Source organism: Lactuca virosa, chromosome 8 (genome assembly GCF_052849685.1).
Source record: "Lactuca virosa cultivar CGN04683 chromosome 8, Lactuca_virosa_CGN04683_v6, whole genome shotgun sequence".
Classification (NCBI taxonomy): domain Eukaryota; kingdom Viridiplantae; phylum Streptophyta; class Magnoliopsida; order Asterales; family Asteraceae; genus Lactuca; species Lactuca virosa.
The window spans coordinates 196,669,373-196,687,789 of record NC_136433.1 but is presented as its reverse complement, the minus strand read 5'-3'; the positions used below and the strand labels follow the sequence as shown (position 1 = coordinate 196,687,789).

At 34.9% G+C, this 18,417-nt stretch overlaps 2 long non-coding RNA genes across 4 annotated transcripts; both read left to right on the top strand.

The window, feature by feature from the left end:
- The first annotated feature begins 370 nt into the window (after positions 1-370).
- Positions 371-4,698, top strand: LOC145129249 (uncharacterized). 3 transcript variants are annotated; one of them, XR_013717403.1, is made up of 4 exons: positions 371-838; positions 1,660-3,161; positions 3,697-3,767; positions 3,845-4,698. It is a non-coding gene; the product is annotated as an uncharacterized LOC145129249 (long non-coding RNA). The 3 variants fall into 3 exon arrangements; XR_013717402.1 differs by having other exon boundaries at positions 1,980-3,161; positions 3,697-4,698; XR_013717401.1 differs by having other exon boundaries at positions 3,697-4,698.
- An 11,895-nt stretch (positions 4,699-16,593) lies between these two features.
- LOC145134811 (uncharacterized) lies at positions 16,594-18,144 on the top strand. Its single transcript, XR_013719358.1, has 3 exons — positions 16,594-16,730; positions 16,851-16,926; positions 17,799-18,144. It is a non-coding gene; the product is annotated as an uncharacterized LOC145134811 (long non-coding RNA).
- Positions 18,145-18,417: the final 273 nt, after the last annotated feature.

Here is an 18,417-nt window from a genome sequence, read left to right as displayed (position 1 = left end):
GTGTCAAATTGAGTAAACTTTTGTGGCAAAAACCTAAAGCCTAAAAAGGTACTATTCCTAAGCTCCTTTGGATTTAATATATATATATATATATATATATATATATATATATATATATATATATATATATATATATATATATATATAATGGGGTGAGCTGGATGCTTGTGGAATTAGATGGGTTTTTTTGTGGAATTTTGATGGAATTATGTAGGATTTTGGGGTATTTTTTCTTGAGTTTAAAGGGGCATAAGAGTGTATTGCTTTTCTACTGGGTCGGGTCCCATATGGGTAGCCCTCCATTTCTGAAAAACGGAGTATTTAAAAGGTAGTACTAAACAATATCGTTTGTTATAATGGATATATTTTCCCCTGTCGATCAGCCTACTCACGATTCCACTGAATTGGAGTATGTGCCACCGCTACTATACGAAAATAGCTTTCACTATACACTTCATTTTGGTCTTGGTTTCTCATCGTTTGTGTTGTCCATAAGAACTTAAGAAGGAAGCCGCCGACCATTACTTCATCTAGCCATCAATGAACCAAAAGAAGTTAACTCGCACCACTTCTCCCCGTCATGTCGGCTTTCCTGCCTCTGACGTCGAACACGCCGCATCCCTTCCAACGACTTATGCATGACGTTGAATGTGGCTTCCAGAAACGATGACATCGGGCAGTCAATATGTGCCTCTTGTTTCCGGCGATTTCTTACTGCCACTTCTTGGTTGATTGCGACTAAGTCACCCTCTCTGATTTCTTCTTCACATCATGCCTCTTACACATGCGTGGGTGAGATAGGAGACGTTATGCCTTCCTTCACGATTATGCTTTCAAGGTTCGTTTCTTTCTTTAATGGATGTTTTTATTTCTCTTCTTCTCTAAAACCCTAAACCTAAGTTAAGGTGTTTTGCTTTTCCCCATTTATTTTTCTTGATTAATTGTTGACGTGCTTTAAACCATTGCAATTTAAAATTATTGCAAATGGTTTGTGCTTTCATGTTAAAAAAAAACCCCACTGAACTTTAGCTTTTTTATGTTAATCGACATGTATTAGGTTTGAAATTTTCTCCTTTTGTTATCAAATTTACGTGATGAAAACTTTGTTTAAAGATTTAAGTTTCCTTCGCAGCTGGTTGAAAACATCAACTACAAATATTTAAGCAAAAAAAGTTGTAGACATAAACTTAACGTGGGTGATTTATTTATGTATTTATTTATTTATTTTTTCAGTTCTAGTTGTTTCCAAATTAAGTCGACCTCAAGACATCTACTTTCAGTTTTGGTTGCAGATAACCTAATCCATATGTGTGTCTCTTTTACATCCATTTGGGGTTGCGGGTTATTAGAATTTTAATAAAATAATCAATGTTAATTTACCTTCCTTAAATTTGAATTTAAATGGGATAAAAGTCAGTACATTCTTGGCCCAACAAGGGTAAGAAAGATCAAGTAAAATCACAATTTTTTGGAAAGGATAAGAGATAGCTGTATTTTGATTTTTGAAGTGGGCAAACAAAAAAGCGAAGAACATGGGAAGAACGTCTCAAATAGAGAGTGTTCATGTCAGATTTAATGTTTTTTTTTTTACTTTTAATATGATCATTGAAGGCATGTTATATACATACCAATAATAATTGTTAGGTTTATTTTGTGCAGGATAGACATCTCTCAAGTGACATATTTTTCCTTTCAACTTTAAAGTTAAGTAGACTCTGGTACATACTTATTCGTTCATTTATTCATAACCTACTAAATAGCCTTATTAAATTTACAAAAGTGGTAAAAGTATTCAAGATGTGATTTGGTAAATGGATATTAGAAAATATAAATTTCGTTATGAGACCCCTTAGGGAGCACTACCTGATGCATTCTTATTGTTGTTTCTCAAGTATCATTATCTTCCTTCCCGTTGTTAACATTTTCTTTTGAATTAATTTATCCAAGTAAACACCTTTTCTTCCTTTATTCATTTGTAGAATTTCTATGTCAAGATAATGCAATTTTCTCCAGCAACTTGAGTTGATTGAAGGTTCATTCAGCACATATGAAGATTCAAGATTCACAGTTCCTTTTTATGTTATGTTGCTCATGTATTACTCAATTGTATATAAAGGAAATCATATGAGGCTGAAATGAAGTCTCTACGAGAAGAGTCGTATCAAAGGATCTAGACATTTTGAAAAAAAAGGTACATTGTTTTCATTTGCTAGGGTCTGTTTAATTTTCTATGTCATGTTTAATCTAACGACTTATATATGAAAGCACTGGAAGAAGGTTTTATTGTTTATGCTTTTATATTTTCAAAGTTCATTCTAGACTTTCTATAAATTTGTTTTAATAAACTATGCTTTTATGAGTTTTGATGTTCTTTTAGGTCAAAGTGTTGGATGCGTATGTTGTTCATATCTTCCACATTCAGGTGAATCAAACTGAGAATTCTCACATAACTGCATTTCTTGTAGAATTAGTCATTAGGGAAGAAGAAATTTTCTGCAAGTAGAAGGAGACTGATGAATTGGCCTCAGGTATTACTACAATAGAGGACATATAAAAAGAGGCAAACAATCATAGTATAAATACTTTGTGAAATAAAAAAATACGTTGTGAGAACCTGAAGTGGGCAAATATGTCATTTCTGTATGAATTTGATTTGGCGGAAGTCACAGTCAGTAGTTGCAATTAAAAATATGTAACGCTAGCAATAAAGAAATGGAGAATTATAGGAGAGGGTAATGATGATTAGTAAAAATTGATCTTGATTTGAATAAAACTAAGAGAAAAAGTTACCAAGGTAGCGAATACGTTGGGTGCAATTCTGGAGAATGGAATTTGAAAATATGAAGAACTGAGAAAAAATGATTTCTCTTTTTATTTATTTACAGATGTGTCATGATGGTGATCTTGATCAACTCTACAACTAATTCCGGTTACGGTTTATTTCTAAAATTTAGCCATATTGGAGGACTGAATTTGAGGGTCATATTTGGTACTTTAAAACTGATTATTGGTTTTAGTATTATTGTTAACTTGCATTTCTTGAAGCAGATCAACTTAAGGTCCTGTTGACCATGACCTATCTACCGGATCAAAATGACCTGTTGTAACTGCTTACCGATCTTTAATTGAAGCTTATGCAGCAGTTCCAAAGGAACATGGAGGTAATAATGAGAATGCCCGGAAACTTTAGTTCTTCATCTGTTGAAAGCAAGCATGGTAAACATCATACTAGATTTTGTTGGTCTGTATATAATTAAATTCTTACAACTGGGTTCTCAGCTTTATATTTTGGTTAGGTGTTATGTGACTGACATTTTGGGGATATTAATTACCTTGTTGTTGAGGGTTGGGGGTTGTAAATTTCCTGAAAAAAGGTTTAGTTGATCTAGGAAGCGAAATACTTTATAAACCAAATGTACAAGCATCATCGTTACACTGAGACATTCTCTACTAGCTTTAGTGAAAAAAATATGCTGTAAATTCAAATTTTTATTCTTGAAACCATAGAAGTGCTGATCTCAACTATTTTGTCCCACAATATATGTATCTCAATCTGGATTGTATGTTCATTTTCTTATGAAAAGTAGGTTATTAAGAGCATTCTTGATGAAAAATGATGATAAGAAGTTAAGGTTATTCAAGTACAATCATATATTTGACGTTTTTTGATTGGTGATTGTTATATGTATTTGACAGATCATCCGTCTTTAGCGCTTCTGTAGAAGATGGAGTCTTGAAAAGTTATAATCATTAACCAACAATCAAATGTATTAAATTCCTTAATTATTGCAATTCTAATATAACACTTGAAGTAATCTTCTTGTCAATGATGTTATGCAAATAGACCACTAGAAGAAAGGATACAAGATTGGGTTCAACTTCACAGTTTGAGAATAGATGGCATCCCTCTGTCATACCCAAAAACACGCTCGTCTAAGACCTATGGTACCAGGATTCTAATATGTTGTGGATGTTATGGTTTTCGGGGAGACTGCTTGGCTTGACACCTCGAGGCAGCTACAGGTAGTTTTTCTTCATTATCTTTGTTCTTAAAAAATAAATAAATAAATAAAAAATAAAAAAAATTAATTGAAGTAGGCACATTCGTTATCCATCTTTTATGCTTTTATCTACTCAAATGTATTTATTGATTCTTTTGATATGCTTTTATACATCATCTGAATCCTCAAGATCACCCGGTAAATGTCACACCCCCAAACCAGACGGCGGAAACGTCCGGGGGTGGAGGACTTCATTTGTAGTATCACAACACATGTAATATAGTAATCAAAGTACAAACAACCATTTCATTAAAAAATATAAATATTTACATGTGTTTCACATTGTATACTGAAACTAAAAAGTTGTACAAAAGATGAAGACAAAACATAAACAACTCCATCTTCTCAAAAGCTCGGGGTGTACCTGTCTACGGGTTCCTTGAGAATACAAGTAATTTGAAAAGAGAGTATCAACATAAAGTTGAGTGAGTGCATAAGTATTTATGTTTTGTAAGAATGTTTTCTGTTTCTTGAATATGTAAACTGTTTCCAGAAAATCCTATATTTTCTGTTGTATATGAAAAGTAGTTGTATTTGTATAAAACTGTTCTATTTGTAAACCAATGTTCTGTGTTTGTAATCTTTATGTAACTTGTATCTTGTTAACTGTATCTTGTAAACTGTATCTTGTAAACTGAATCTTGTAAACTGTATCTTGTAAACTGTATCTTGTAAACTGGTACTTTGAAAATGTACTTAAGTTTAGTTAATTATACACTAACGTATTGTTAATATCTTTTAATGAGCTATTATAACCATACTGACTAGATGGTCTGACCCAACACTATGAATGCGCTGAAAGTTGATGATAACAATTGTCACTCACAGGCGTGTATGCCTGACTGTAGCTAGCAGTCCGAGTGAGGGATTGTCAATCCCAATATAGATCTATACATACATTGTTTCGATCCCCTGCTGGAGATTCTGGTTATAATATCAGGACTTTAACTGTGTTGTTTAAAATAAATTAAACAAATTGTACTACTTGTCTCATAAAAGCATATTACGTTACATGTATAATAGTTATGAAAACCCAATCATTCTGAAGTAAATGATTGATAGTATATTCTTGAATTAGTACTCTTAACATGTATTTGAATGAATGAATACACTTGAATAGTTTTGAATTAAACCTTTGTTTTTGTAAAACCATGTACTCTAGTATACTTGTATCGTGAATTAATATTCTATAAATCATAAATTATACCTATCATAATATATATGTACTTTCTGATTTGATAACGAGTATTCATGTATGGGATCCTTTGCTCAACATGTTACAAAGGGTAATTGAATCTAATTGAATAAACTTTTATACTTGTATACATAGACAAATATATATAACTAAAATTTAAATGACACTTGGACAAACAATGGATACTTGTAATCCCACATCCAAACAAGGAAAAGGAACCAAAGTGGGTTGTCAGTCCTAAATCTTTTAAATCTTATTTATATAAATATATGTATACTAGTATGATTTTTGGGGGAAAATATAAGTTTATAAAACATTTAAAAGAAGTTTCATATTTTGAAATCCATTTTAGTGACTTGATGTCTTTTTGAAATAATCACTTAAAACCACTTGATTTGATAAGATGTTTGAAACCATTTGTTTTGATAACTGTATTCCATTTGAAATCATTTGTTATAACACAATATCTTTGTGTTAGACTTGTATTCCCCCCCCCCCTTTAAAACAGTAAAAACTATGAAATATGGGGGTATGAACTCACCTGTTGTAAGTTATTCAAATGTAAGATTGGTGTAGGATGCTAAGTGTCAAGTGAAGTCTTGAACACAACGGATCCTATTGACATATAATGACACATATATGTATATAATTAGTGAATAAACAACTAATCATGAAAGGTAACATCCTATTAGACTAGGAAACCCTAGGATTGAAGTACTACAATCACAGATGATTGCATACTAAGGGTGTATGGCCATTCTAGGGAGTTTGCGGCCAACATGGTAAGTCTCACATGAGTTTACAGCCCTATGAGTTTACGACCGTAAACTCATCATGTTTTGTGCCAAATGGTGTTTTGAAGTCCTAACATCCACAAGGAAGTGTTCTAACTCTAAATCCAAGCTTTAGGAAGAAGTTATGATCCATATGCATCACTAATTAGGGTTTACGGCCAAGGGAGATTGTCTTGGCCGTAAACTCTCTATGATCTTGGTTATTGGATGATTTTAAGTATTATAACTAGTAAGTACCACACAAAGGAAGGTACTCAAGAGTGTAGAAGCCTTTAGGGGGGTCTAAGGTCGACAAATGCACCCTTAACAAGGGTTTACGGCCAAGGGAGATTGTCTTGGCCGTAAACTCCTATTGTTCTTGAATTCTAGATGCTTTCAAGGTCTAATGGTCTTCCAAGAAGTATTCTAGTTCACAAGTTTAGTTCCTAGAAGAGTTTAGGGTCAATATGGCACCATTTTATGGGTTTACGGCCAAGGGAGATGGTCTTGGACGTAAACTCCCTTTGTTCTTGTCAAATGGATGTTTTCCAAGTGTTCTTCAAGTATTACAAGTATACAACAAGCTTAGGAGAGAGTACTTACGATATAGAAGCTTGAAAGGGTGTGTGTTCTTAAGATACTTGAGAGAAAATCCGATTTCTAGGCTTGAAATGTGAAAAGTGATTGAAAATGACTAAGGACCATATATATAGCATGGAGTTTACGGTGACCATGGCCGTAAACTCATGGTCTCTGGCCGTAAACTCCTCATTTGAGGGTTTATGGCTTGTTTGGTAGGTTACAACTTAAATTGGAACTTCCTTTCACTCATTCATATGGTGTACTAGGCTCCGAATGCTCAAACAGACTTTAAACAGTGCTAAAAGTTAGCAGAAACAAGTCTGACTTTGATTGAAGTGAATGGTTTGTACAAAATAGAAATTTCGGGTTGTCACATCATCCCCCCGTTAGAGAGAATTTCGTCCCGAAATTAGAGTTTCACAAATAAGCTACTACAATAACTAAACGAAAAGATGAGGATATTTCAGTTTCATTTGATACTCGCGCTCCCAAGTGAATTCAGGTCCTCGTTTGGCATTCCAGCGAACCTTCACTATAGGAATACGGCTTTGTTTTGTCTGCTTGACCTCTCGGTTCATAATCTCTATAGGTTCTTCCACAAAGTTGAGGATCTCGTCAATCTCGATCTCGTCGAGTGGGAGAACAAGAGTCTCATCGGACATACACTTTTTCAAGTTCGAGACGTGGAAAACAGGATGTATGTTACTTAGTTCTTGAGGTAGACGGAGTTTGTAAGCTACGGGACCGATTCTAGCAAGAATCTCGAATGGTCCTATATACCTTGGATTCAACTTGTCACGCTTTCCAAAGCGTATCATGCCCTTCCAGGGGGAGACCTTCAACATGACGCGGTCACCAACCTGAAACTCCAAGGGTTTTCTTCTTTTGTCAGCGTAGCTTTTCTGTCTATCTCTGGAAGCTTTAAGTCGCTCCCGGACTTGTATGATTTTCTCCGTGGTTTCGCGAATGATTTCCGGACTAGTGAGGGCATCATCAGGAACTTGGCTTCTAGCTAGCTGCGTATCGCCCACTTCAGCCCAGCACAGAGGGGATCTGCACTTACGGCCATAGAGAGCTTCGAAAGGAGCAGCCTTTATGCTAGTGTGATAACTATTGTTGTACGAGAATTCGACAAGGGGTAAATGAGTATCCCATGCCTTACCAAAGTCTATCACGCAAGCTCGTAACATATCTTCTAAAGTTTGAATCGTCCTCTCACTTTTTCCGTCAGTCTGAGGATGGTAGGTTGTACTCATGTCCAGCCTAGTTCCCAAAGATTTTTGTAATGACTACCAGAAGCGAGAAGTGAATCTACTATCTCGGTCGGAAATAATAGATATTGGAACACCATGCAGTCTAACGATTTCTTTGAGGTAAGTTCTTGTTAGCTTTTCCATCTTGTCAGTTTCTCTGATCGGTAAGAAGTGCGCGGATTTGGTTAATCTATCGACGATTACCCAAATAGTATCATAACCACCCGTTTTCTTAGGTAACTTGGTTATGAAATCCATTGTAATCCGTTCCCACTTCCATTCTGGTATTTCAGGTTGTTGCAATAAACCTTAAGGTTTCTGGTATTCTATCTTTACTTTGGCGCAAGTAAGGCACTTGCCCACGAAGGTAGTGATTTCAGCCTTCATGTTAGGCCACAAGTACAGTTTCTTAAGGTCCATATACATCTTGTCCGAACCTGGATGAATAGAGTATCGAGTTTTGTGAGCTTCATTCATGACTACGTCTCTGTAACCACCAAACTTAGGTGTCCAAATCCGGTTCATGAAACAATAGACTCCATCATCCCTGACTTTGAAATTTTTATCCATTCCTCTCAAGGCTTCACATGCCACGTTTTCAGGTTTTAAGGCCTCAAGTTGAGCCTCTCTGATCTGTGTGGACAGATGTGAATGGATTGTCATGGTCAACGACTTTACTCGACGTCTCGAGTATTCTTTTCTGCTAAGGGCGTCAGCAACTACATTAGCTTTACCAGGGTGATAAAGAATTTGACAATCGTAGTCGTTCAATAGCTCCACCCATCGTCGTTGTCTCATGTTCATCTCTTTCTGATTGAAGATATGCTGGAGACTTTTATGGTCCGTGAATACTGTGCATTTCGTGCCATATAAATAATGTCTCCAGATCTTCAGAGCAAATACTACTGCTCCTAGTTCAAGGTCATGTGTTGAATAATTGACTTCATGTGTCTTTAGCTGTCTTGAGGCATAAGATATCTCCTTTCTTCTTTGCATAAGAACACATCCAAGTCCTTGATTAGAAGCATCGCAGTACACTACAAAATCCTCTGTCCCTTCAGGAAGAGATAGGATTGGTGCACTACACAAAGCTCGCTTCAGCGTTTGGAACGTTGTTTCTTGCTTTTCTCCCCAGCTAAAATTTACACCTTTTTGCGTCAGGGTGGTAAGAGGTTTAGCTATTCGAGAGAAATTCTGGATGAATCTGCGATAATAGCCAACAAGACCTAAGAATTGACGGATTTCTGTAGGTGTTTTGGGTGCTGACCAGTTTTCAATAGCCTTAATTTTGGAAGGATCGACGTGTATTCCTTCAGAACTGACCACGTGACCTAGAAATTCAACCTTTCTAATCCAAAATTCACATTTTGAAAACTTCGCATAGAGTTTCTCTGTTCTAAGAGTTTGCAAAACTTGACGAAGATGTTGTCCATGTTCCTCTTCACTTCTTGAATAAATAATGATGTCGTCAATGAAGACTATAACGAATTTGTCCAAGAATAGATGACACACTCTGTTCATTAGATCCATGAACACAGCAGGTGCATTCGTTAATCCGAATGGCATCACTACGAACTCATAATGACCATAACGAGTTCTGAACGCGGTTTTGGGAATGTCATCCTCCAAAATTCGTAACTGGTGATACCCAGATCTTAAGTCTATTTTGGAGAAGTAGCTCGCACCTTGTAGTTGGTCGAACAAATCGTCAATGCGAGGCAGAGGGTATCGATTCTTAATAGTAAGTTTATTCAGCTCACGGTAGTCTATGCACATACGAAACGATCCATCCTTCTTCTTTACGAACAAAATCGGTGCTCCCCAGGGTGAGAAGCTTGGTCTTATGAAACCTTTGCTAAGAAGTTCGTTAAGCTGGCTGGATAATTCCTGCAACTCTGAAGGTGCAAAACGGTAGGGAGATTTGGCTACAGGGGTAGCCCCTGGAATTAAGTCGATTCGGAATTCGACTTGTCGTTCGGGAGGTACTCCTGGAAGATCATCGGGAAAAACGTCGAGAAAGTTACAGACTTCAGGAATTTTCGCGATATCTTTCACTTCTTGCTTTTTGTCTACAACATGAGCTAAGAAAGCACAATACTCTTTGCGAAGGTACTTCTGTGCCTTGATGCAAGAAATCATTTGGAGGTTCGTTCCAGGTTTGTCGCCGTAAATAACAAGAGTTTCATTAGTTGGTAATTCAGACGAATGGCTTTTTCATAACATAGGATGTCAGCACGGTTAGGACACAACCAATCCATACCTATTATGACGTCGAAACTCTTGATAGAACTGGCATAAGGTCAATAGTAAACGAATAGTTATTCAAAGTAAGAGTACATCCTATGTATACATCGTTGGTGGATTCGGATTTCCCATTAGCCATTTCGACAGTGAATGTTTCTTTTAATGGTTGAGAGTTTTGTTTTAACAAGTGTTTGAAATTATGGCTCACGAAGCTCTTCTCAGCACCATAATCAAATAGAATGCATGCATAAGTGTTGTTGAGAAGGAACGTACCCGTAACTACTGCGGGATTTGCCACTGCTTCTTCCTGGCCCAAAGCTAAAATTCTCCCGACTCCACCAGCATTTCCAGCTTTAGGACAATCTTTCTTGAAATGTCCTACTTCACCACAATTGTAGCACGCTTGACCTACTCCAGCAGCAGGTACTTGGTTAAGTGGTTGAGGTGGTGCTCTACAGAATCGGGCGGTATACCCTTTTCTGTTGCAGTTATGACACTGCATTTTCCTGCAATTTCCATTATGGTGAAAATTTCACTTGTTACACTTAGGGAGATTACCAACATATGGCTTAGCTGGTGCTGGATTAACAGGAACAACAGTAGGTACATTCATAGCGTTGACTGTAGCCAGTTGTTGTTTCTTTGAGGAATCCTGTGAAACCTTTCCCTTCCTCTTGTTCCGACCCTTGTTGTTGTTGTTGTTGTTGTTGTTGTTGTTATTGTTGTTGTTGTTGTTTCCCTTTGGTTGTTCTGGTGTAGCAACCACCGAGTGTTGATGGATTCCATGATCAATAAGAGATTGTGCCAACTCTTTGGCACTATCAAAAGTAACAGGCCTTGAAGCTAACACACTTGACTGAATTTGGGGCGACAATCCCCAAATATATCTCTCAATCTTCTTGCTCTCCATAGCAACCATCTCCGAGCAAAGAATTGCCAGATCACAAAATCTACTAGTATAGGTTGATATATCAGAACCAACCATTGAAAGACCCTAGAGTTCCTGTTCAAGTTTCTGAACTTCTCCTCGCAGGTAGTATTCCCGCATAAGCATGGCTTTGAAGTTCTCCCAACTTATTGAATTAGCCACCACTAGGGTAAGTGACTTAACATGGCCATTCCACCATGTTAAAGCTCTTTCTGAAAAGGTACAAGCATCGAACTTGACCTTGCTGCCTTCAGGACAAGAGCAAATTTCAAAAATTGCTTTTGTCTTTTCTATCCATTGCCTTAATGCCATAACTCCACCAGTTCCATTAAAGGTCCTGGGTTTGGCATTGGAAAAATCCTTATAAGTGCACTCTCGCGAGTGCCCATGACCTTCGCCCTGGTTAGCAGGATTTGTACCAGCTCCAGACCCACTAGCACCAGAAGTATTGATCTGAGCCATAGCAGCAACTACATCCGCCGTGACCGCCGCTTGGAACATAGCGGGGTCGAACTGAGGAGGTGGTGGCGGAGGTGGTACCGGTGGTTCATTAACATTTTGACGTCTTGGATTTCTACGAGGAGGCATCTTTTTCTATAAAAGTCAAAAGATACAATGATGATAAGATATCAAGAGTGAATATGAATCATGATATCTCTGAACTAAAACATATAGTTCGACATGAATCTTGGAATGAATTGGAAATAGAAGTCTATGACAAGTACAACTTGTAGCTGAATAATATGAAATTGAATGGTTATTTTTCAAGAGTACGAAAAATGCATGTCGATTAAATTGGCATATTGAATACATAAGTCTGGAAAACTTGACCCTAAACAGGTCTACAATACACCAAATTCTGAGAAAAACATCGACATCAAACAGACCCATTGAAAATAAAATTTTCATGGTCTTACTGAAAAACCCTGAAAAATAACGCTAAAACCTATCCATAGACTTAACTATAACCAAAAGAGTGAATAGGAAATGAGTAGAGTACTTCCTAATGGCGACGAGTATCATTTGGATGAAACCTCATCTCAGCCATTTTTATCTAAGCGAGAATAGGGATAAGAGATATAGAATATAGTTAGCAACGATAAGTTTCTACAAGAAAGACCTACAATTAACAAATAATGTACTAAGTACAACTTGTTCTAGATATTACTATAACTATACAGTGCATATTAATTATATATAACTTGGTTATATTCGACCTTCGATTAAATGACCCAGCTCTAAATCCACAACCAAACAAGGAACAGGAAATGAAGCTAAATCACATATTCTAAGTCTATATAACTTTAATTATATATAATTGTAATATACCCTTAATATTTATAGTTCTACCCTTGATTGTTCTACTAATTTCACATGTTTGTTATTAGTATATAGTGCCTAAAATACTCCTGTAGTATTTTAATCTTTATGTTCTGTTCTAAAGTTCTTCTGAGTATGTATGGTAAGTTTTAGACATGCCACAACACCACTATCACTCCCAAATACATGTTGGTCATATTTCAAATCAATATAGTTGATCAGGCTATATTAATCCCAAATATGATTACATAACTGTCCAGGTTTGACTATAATGTTCAACATCCAAATACTTTTAAGTTCTTATGACTGTGATATTGTACTTATAGGTATGAGTGTTAGTATACTTCTTGTAAAAATACTTAAATTTTTAAAAGTATACTTGTAGTCAGAGCTCTTAGCCCCAAATGTATTTATAGTTTGTATATATTTTATGGATTGATATATTGAGTTCACTATAAACAATGCTCTGATACCAATCTGTCACACCCCCAAACCAGACGGCGGAAACGTCCGGGGGTGGAGGACTTCATTTGTAGTATCACAACACATGTAATATAGTAATCAAAGTACAAACAACCATTGCATTAAAAAGTATAAATATTTACATGTGTTTCACATTGTATACTGAAACTAAAAAGTTGTACAAAAGATGAAGACAAAACATAAACAACTCCATCTTCTTAAAAGCTCGGGGTGTACCTGTCTATGGGTTCCCTGAGAATACAAGTAATTTGAAAAGAGAGTATCAACATAAAGTTGAGTGAGTGCATAAGTATTTATGTTTTGTAAGAATGTTTTCTATTTCTTGAATATGTAAACTGTTTCCAGAAAATCCTATATTTTCTATTGTATATGAAAAGTAGTTGTATTTGTATAAAACTGTTCTATTTGTAAACCAATGTTCTGTGTTTGTAATCTTTATGTAAACTTGTATCTTGTAAACTTGTATCTTGTTAACTGTATCTTGTAAACTGTATCTTGTAAACTGAATCTTGTAAACTGTATCTTGTAAACTGTATCTTGTAAACTGGTACTTTGAAAATGTACTTAAGTTTAGTTAATTATACACTAACGTATTGTTAATATCTTTTAATGAGCTATTATAACCATACTGACTAGATGGTCTGACCCAACACTATGAATGCGCTGAAAGTTGATGATAACAATTGTCACTCACAGGCGTGTATGCCTGACTGTAGCTAGCAGTCCGAGTGAGGGATTGTCAATCCCAATATAGATCTATACATACATTGTTTCGATCCCCTGCTGGAGATTCTGGTTATAATATCAGGACTTTAACTGTGTTGTTTAAAATAAATTAAACAAATTGTACTACTTGTCTCATAAAAGCATATTACGTTACATGTATAATAGTTATGAAAACCCAATCATTCTGAAGTAAATGATTGATAGTATATTCTTGAATTAGTACTCTTAACATGTATTTGAATGAATGAATACACTTGAATAGTTTTGAATTAAACCTTTGTTTTTGTAAAACCATGTACTCTAGTATACTTGTATCGTGAATTAATATTCTATAAATCATAAATTATACCTATCATAATATATATGTACTTTCTGATTTGATAACGAGTATTCATGTATGGGATCCTTTGCTCAACATGTTACAAAGGGTAATTGAATCTAATTGAATAAACTTTTATACTTGTATACATAGACAAATATATATAACTAAAATTTAAATGACACTTGGACAAACAATGGATACTTGTAATCCCACATCCAAACAAGGAAAAGGAACCAAAGTGGGTTGTCAGTCCTAAATCTTTTAAATCTTATTTATATAAATATATGTATACTAGTATGATTTTTGGGGGAAAATATAAGTTTATAAAACATTTAAAAGAAGTTTCATATTTTGAAATCCATTTTAGTGACTTGATGTCTTTTTGAAATAATCACTTAAAACCACTTGATTTGATAAGATGTTTGAAACCATTTGTTTTGATAACTGTATTCCATTTGAAATCATTTGTTATAACACAATATCTTTGTGTTAGACTTGTATTCCCCCCCCCCTTTAAAACAGTAAAAACTATGAAATATGGGGGTATGAACTCACCTGTTGTAAGTTATTCAAATGTAAGATTGGTGTAGGATGCTAAGTGTCAAGTGAAGTCTTGAACACAACGGATCCTATTGACATATAATGACACATATATGTATATAATTAGTGAATAAACAACTAATCATGAAAGGTAACATCCTATTAGACTAGGAAACCCTAGGATTGAAGTACTACAATCACATATGATTGCATACTAAGGGTGTATGGCCATTCTAGGGAGTTTGCGGCCAACATGGTAAGTCTCACATGAGTTTACGGCCTAGGGTTTATGGCCCTATGAGTTTACGGCCGTAAACTTATCATGTTTTGTGCCAAATGGTGTTTTGAAGTCCTAACATCCACAAGGAAGTGTTCTAACTCTAAATCCAAGCTTTAGGAAGAAGTTATGATCCATATGCATCACTAATTAGGGTTTACGGCCAAGGGAGATTGTCTTGGCCGTAAACTCTCTTTGATCTTGGTTATTGGATGATTCAAGTAGCATAACTAGTAAGTACCACACAAAGGAAGGTACTTAAGAGTTTAGAAGCCTTTAGGGGGGTCTAAGGTCGACAAATGCACCCTTAACAAGGGTTTACGGCCAAGGGAGATTGTCTTGGCCGTAAAATCCTATTGTTCTTGAATTGTAGATGCTTTCAAGGTCTAATGGTCTTCCAAGAAGTATTCTAGTTCACAAGTTTAGTTCCTAGAAGAGTTTAGGGTCAATATGGCACCATTTTATGGGTTTACGGCCAAGGGAGATGGTCTTGGTCGTAAACTCCCTTTGTTCTTGTCAAATGGATGTTTTCCAAGTTTTCTTCAAGTATTACAAGTATACAAAAAGCTTAGGAGAGAGTACTTACGATATACAAGCTTGAAAGGGTGTGTGTTCTTAAGATACTTGAGAGAAAATCCGATTTCTAGGCTTGAAATGTGAAAAGTGATTGAAAATGACTAAGGACCATATATATAGCATGGAGTTTACGGTGACCATGGCCGTAAACTCATGGTCTCTGGCCGTAAACTCCTCATTTGAGGGTTTATGGCTTATTTGGTAGGTTACAACTTAAATTGGCACTTCCTTTCACTCATTCCTATGGTGTACTAGGCTCCGAATGCTCAAACAGACTTTAAACAGTGCTAAAAGTTAGCAGAAACAAGTCTAACTTTGATTGAAGTGAATGGTTTGTACAAAATAGAAATTTCGGGTTGTCACATCTATATTGGGATTGAGAATCCTGCACTCGGACTGCTAGCTACAGTCAGGCATACACGCCTGTGAGTGACAATTGTTATCATCAACTTTTAGCGCATTCATAGCGTTGGGTCAGGCCATCTAGTCGGTATGGTTATAATAACTCATTAAAAGATATTAACAATACGTTAGTGTATAATTAACTAAACTTAAGTATATTTTCAAAGTACCAGTTTACAAGATACAGTTTACAAGATACAGTTTACAAGATTCAGTTTACAAGATACAGTTTACAAGATACAGTTAACAAGATACAAATTTACATAAAGATTACAAACACAGAACATTGGTTTACAAATAGAACATTTTTATACAAATACAACTACTTTTCATATACAACAGAAAATATAGGATTTTCTGGAAACAATTTACATATTCAAGAAACAGAAAACATTCTTACAAAACATAAATACTTATGCACTCACTCAACTTTATGTTGATACTCTCTTTTCAAATTACTTGTATTCTCAGGGAACCCGTAGACAGGTATACCCTGAGCTTTTGAGAAGATGGAGCTGTTTATGTTTTGTCTTCATCTTTTGTACAACTTTTTAGTTGCAGTATACAATGTGAAACACATGTAAATATTTATACTTCTTAATGCAATGGTTGTTTGTACTTTGATTACTATATTACATGTGTTGTGATACTACAAATAAAGTCCTCCACCCCCGGACGTTTCCGCCGTCTGGTTTGGGGGTGTGACAGTAAATTTTATTGCGTCTTAATAATCTCCTGTCTTTTACTTGAATATAATGTTAGTTTTTTATTTACTTTTCATCAAAGTATATACTTTTTGATATAACATAAATTTGGTCAATTACTAATCTTTACAGTTCTGTAAATCGGGTGTATTGGGTTCAGTAGGGTAGAGGACTTTAAATATTTCTCATGTTCGAGGATAAATTGATTCCTTTGCTTCAATAAAAATCTGAAGTTTGAGATTTTGAATCTCCGATCTATTAGGCTGCGTAAGCATACCGATTTTGCAAATGTTCTCGATCAGATCAAGACAAAAGTGGTAACTGTAGAGTATCATTAAATCTGGGTATCGCTCTGTCTTTGTCATTGTGATCATTGAGTCGAAGTTCTGATTTCCCATTGATTTGTGTTTAGCGGTGATTTGAGTTCGATAAAAAATGGGTTTCATGTCTTGGATGTTTCTTAGGGCTTTATTTGGAATTGGGATTATGATGGGTTGGCGTCATATGATGATACAACGAAGAAAAAATCATACTGCCAAGGTAATTAGTTACGTCATCATCAAATTTTTGTTATGATTAGTTGATATTATTAAGAAATTGATTGTTTTTTTATATCGAGTTTGTGTAAATTGTAATAATAGTTCATTAGGTATTCGTATTAAGTATTCACCTCTGACTTAATTTTCTTATTAGTTCTAGTGATGATAGAGTATACAAAATAGTTTGAGCTTTATTGAGATGATCTACTTTTATCATTAGGCAGGTGGCATAAAGCTCCTTGGATATCTTGATAGAGAAGATTTAATGAAACTTTGTGGTGATAATTTTTCTTAATGGAAATTGTTTCCGGTTTATGAGCAAGCATGTTAGAATTAAATTTCTTATTATATATTTTAACGAAAATTATATAAAAGTCGTTATATTTTGCCATTTTTATGTTTTAACCATTAAAATGGTTATAATAGAATATTTTGTTAAGGTTTAGTGACTCAATTGAAAATTTTGACACTAAATATTGCATTAAAACCACTAAGTTTCGACAAATTTTTTATTGTGATCACTTTAACAGGCTTTAACAGGTTTAAGTGGTGGACATAGAAAAAAATGTTACATTTTGGTGGCTTTCAATGAATGTAACTGAAGTACAGTGGTTTAACCACAAAAATGGCCAAAATGTAGTGTTTTTATGTATTTTGCCCCATTTATATACTCTTTTTGTTAAATGATAACTAAAAAAAATTATTTCTTTGGATTTCCCAAAGGAAGATTTTATTTTATTTTTCAGAGAAAGTTTTTTAAGTTACACATACCCATTTGCACATAGTCAACATTACTATATGTTATTGAAACTTTGTGGTGATAATTTTTTCATTATTTGTTCTCACTTTCCTGAATCCTGACTAATATTTCAGGTGAAATGGCTGAACAAACAACTAAGAAAACTGTGGCCATATGTTGCTGAAGTAATTTCTTTATCTTTTTTAAGTATTTTATATTGGGTTAAATGTGTATTTATGCAGCAATGTCACATTTTTTTTTTTTTGCAAAACGTGATTTTTTTAGATTGCTGACTTACATTTGCTAGATTAGTATCCTACATGACTTACATTTGTAACGGTTTATTCGTTTTCACCATTTAGCTCTATTCTCTTTTTTGTTTTATGGTGTAACAATCAAGTAGGATCCATAACCACATCTTTCGTTTCTCTAAAATTCCAGAAAGATGAAATTTTAAAACTACTTGAAGCCCTTTTGATATGTGGTAAGCAAGAGAGTGTTTAGAAATGTGTTTTAAATTTGATTACTGCAACTTGAAGAATTGGAATATAATCAGTTAATTTCTAATTGACAAGGATTCAATGCACATGTACTTTATTTTTGTCCTTAATTTGAAACCACTTTTTAGTATTGTAACACATTTGTATTGTCGAGCTTTTAGGAACTAATAAAAGAAAAAACAATCGCAGTAGATAAAGATAACTATAAAGAAGCAATTGAGGTCTCATTTAGTGTTTTTTCTCCTCTCAAGGA